Source organism: Micromys minutus, assembly GCF_963924665.1.
Source record: "Micromys minutus genome assembly, chromosome: 1".
Taxonomy (NCBI): Eukaryota; Metazoa; Chordata; class Mammalia; order Rodentia; family Muridae; genus Micromys; species Micromys minutus.
In genome coordinates this window covers 124,886,674-124,890,439 of record NC_137969.1, presented here as the reverse complement: position 1 = coordinate 124,890,439, position 3,766 = coordinate 124,886,674, and positions in this window count along the sequence as shown.

Genomic DNA, 3,766 nt, shown 5'->3' with positions numbered 1-3,766 from the left:
AGGTTTTGAAGAAGAACTCTGTGAGGGCAATCCCAGAGGGGAGCAGCATTTGGAATATAAACAAACCAACCAACAAACAAACAAGTGCAAGGAGGGGTATATAAGAGGGTTTGTGGGAAGCAAAGGGGAAGGAGAAATGATTTAACTATAATTTCACAAAAAAAAAATAATTGAAAATATATAATTATAAATGAAACAAATGTTTCTCAGTGGAAAAACATACTCTGTGGTAGTGGCTAATAATGCTTTTAGAACTCATATATTTTATTATTAAAAAATCATCCCAGTGCCAGGTATTAGATAATGACATGAAGCTGTTCAGTTACACAATCACTAAGGCTTTCCTATCCTTGGTTCAAACAATACAGACTCTTGCCAAGTGAGCATGGTTGCCTATCTGAGCTCTAATTCAGATCCTATTGCTGAAGCCACCAGGTACTTCAGGTACATCATATGGAGGAATTAAACTAGAAGAAATCTGGAAGCTATTCCTTGCTGGCTAGATTTCAAACTCAGAGAGTTATCTTCCCCAATGACAGGCAGGCTACTGGAAGAGGAATTTCTACACTAGTTCAAGCAGCTTTTTCCCTTGTGTGCTATCTATTGATCTTCCAGTATCTTCCATGTGTGCCTAGTGGCATAACTTCCAACGTTATACACTTTCTGTTCACGCATATCAATCCAGTGTATCTGTTTCTGTCGATGGCTGTTCATTTTATAACAGATACCGTAATAGTTGTGAGCTAACATTTATAATTTGATTATAATTATGACATTGCCTTCAGATTCCTGCCATCCCATACTATGTCTGCCTTGATAAAATGTCAGTTGGATCGATTTCTTGTTTTAATCAATTATTTGTTTTTGTTTTACAAGACCGTGTGAGCCTGTGGTATATTTTAGATATCCTAGAATCTACAACTCCACTTTATGACTAAGTACTGTATACTACCTTAATTCACAGCAAAAATAAGAGAATGGCTGAAACTATCATTTTCGAAAGTGACAATGAGAGGCATTTTCCTCTTAGTTTTCTTATTAACAACGATATGCTTAAGGTTTTGAACATATCACAATTTCTGAACTTACAACTCATTAATGTGGAGGAAGGTAATACCAATTAATCTAATGAACTAATATAATTTACATATTTCTAGTGGCAACAAGGTTCATGGGAAATTTAGCCCAAGTCATGCAAAATTGTTAAAAGGAATTCCCTTAAACAGAACATTAAAGAAAACATGACTGTAGGTAAAAATTTAGTGCTCCTTGTTTTCACAACATTCTATACTTTTCATTAACCTGAAACTTTTATTCTGGCACCATCAGTCTACTCAGTTGATTTTTCAAGATAAATTTAAATAAGATATGTCTCTTACTTAGATTCATAAACTAATATTGAACAATCTCGCACGTTTATTTTCTGTTGATTAATGTTTTCATCAAATTACTAAATTCTATTTAAATTCAATTTGTGACCACTGATACCTCAAAGGACATCTTAGGAAATATAAGGCAATGTTCTATTCATAGTTCTAATAATATTATCTTTATAAAATGATTTCTAGTGATTTTTATCATTTTTTTTCAGGGAGAACATTGAATTTCATTGGATTTTAAGTCAAATGGGAGGTTCTTGGTTAAAATTTCATACTTCAGTGCCCTTGGGTTGTTTGGAGTCTGCCACAGGCTTTGTTGAAAGCTTGGGGATTGCATGGAACTCAGCTGCTATCCACGGTTACATTTCTTATTTATTATTCATGTGATTGACACAAATCTTGAATTAGGGAAAGTTTGCCTTAACAGAGAAATCTGTGTGTATGTCTATAGGGAAAACAGAAGGCTATTGCTTTAAGTAAATCTAATATAAATGACTAAAAGTTAAAATTCTCAAGGATTTGCCAATATTTTACTCTTTAAAGCATCTTCTTTACCCCATAACTATCAATTCTCATTGGTGCTGAATTGTAATGAGTTTTCTAGTAGGCATGGAAAAAACATCATGAAGAATCCTTCTCTGTGTGTTACTAGAAACAGAGCTCTGAGATGTCCCATTTTGGACCTAACTTGCTTTAAATTGCAATGAAAAACAAAGTTGTGCATGGGTTATTCCCAACAATTATCAGTATTTTACTGTAAAAGAGAAAGAAAATTAAAAAAAAATAAAAAATAAAAAAATTAGAACACTGAGCCAGTTCATGAAGCATGACATCTCTCATGAGTGTTCATGAGAATAATTTGTTTCGGTGTCAGTGACATATAAGGTAGTGTTTAATTCATTCAGTGATCTCTCTTTCTATATTATAGTAATTCATTCATGTCAGAAAACCAGCAGTGCTGTACCTGTTCTTTCTATTGCTTAGGTTCCTCTTTACTCATGTTGATTCTGTGCATCTTTCTGCTGGGTAATAGAAAAGGGTCCATTCATTTACACTGAAGACATTGAGACAAGTTCACAGAGACCAAGTTCTCCATAGATATGACTCACTTTGGAAGGATAAGACACTGGTAAAGAAATCGTTGAATATATAAATTAACTGATAGAAGACAAAGCATATGAGAAGTGAAACTGTAAGCGGCACATGAATCTTACGAGAAAGTAATGTGGACAGTATTCTCAGTAATCACACAAAGTAAGAGTTGGGTAGCATTCCTCACCCACCAAGCAAGCAGATAGGTTAAAAATAAAAGCTGAAAATAGCAGCTGGTCATGGGATGTGGAAAAACGGCACTTCTCTTGACCTGTTAATATGAACAAAACAAAACAAAACTAGAGAAGATAAAACTAAACCAGAAAGTGAAAACATGCAATAGAGTTTTATTTATACTGAGCATATGAATGTCATGAGCCTTCAACTCCCTCTGTATATGAATGCCAGAGGGTATGTTGTTCCATCTATTAAAGGAGATTGTTTGAGGATATCTATCATCAAAGCAATGTAGCACTTGAGATTTATCCATTTAAGTAGTTACTAATATGCAAATACCAAGCTAAACAGGTGAATCTATTACAATGATTTCTAAGTGCAAGAAAACCTATATAAATTTCAGTTGTGGAATAAGATTTATGAAATAATTTTATTATTTATTATTTTATAAGAAATACATCATATATTATATTATATTATGTTATATTATATTATATTATATTATATTATATTAATACCCTTTCAGTGGTATGAATGCCCTTGATAGTATTAACATTAAATACAAAGGAATGAACATTTTGCAAATGTGTAATCCATGTCACTCCTATGTAGTGTAACTTTTGGTTAAAATCTAATTATTCAATAGGTAGCTAATTTATTGTGCTGGATAAATTTCTATACTAGTGTTCAAATTTAGAAACAGAAGAATCTATTCATTTTATGACCATTACTAAAGCTACATGCAAATACTGCAGTCATTGATCTTAAATATAAAATATGTAAGTGGCTTTTCTAAAATGCATTTATGTTATGCACTGGACCAAAAATCCCTAGTCAGGTATTCCATGAACCATGGATGTGCAAGCATCAAGAAGCTGTATATAGCAGTGAAATTTATGTATACACAGAGGCCAATTTCACACTTGCACAGCTCTGTTGTAAAGAAGCATTTATCTACATTTGTTCAACATTTCATCCTTCTGTAGTACTAATCAGAGAAAACTATTCAGCACATAGAAAAGAGCTGGCTTAGGGGACTCCAAGGTAAATCTAATATGTCATAACATCAGAAGAATATATTAATAGTATCTTCTCACAAGATTAATAATTTCTCCTTA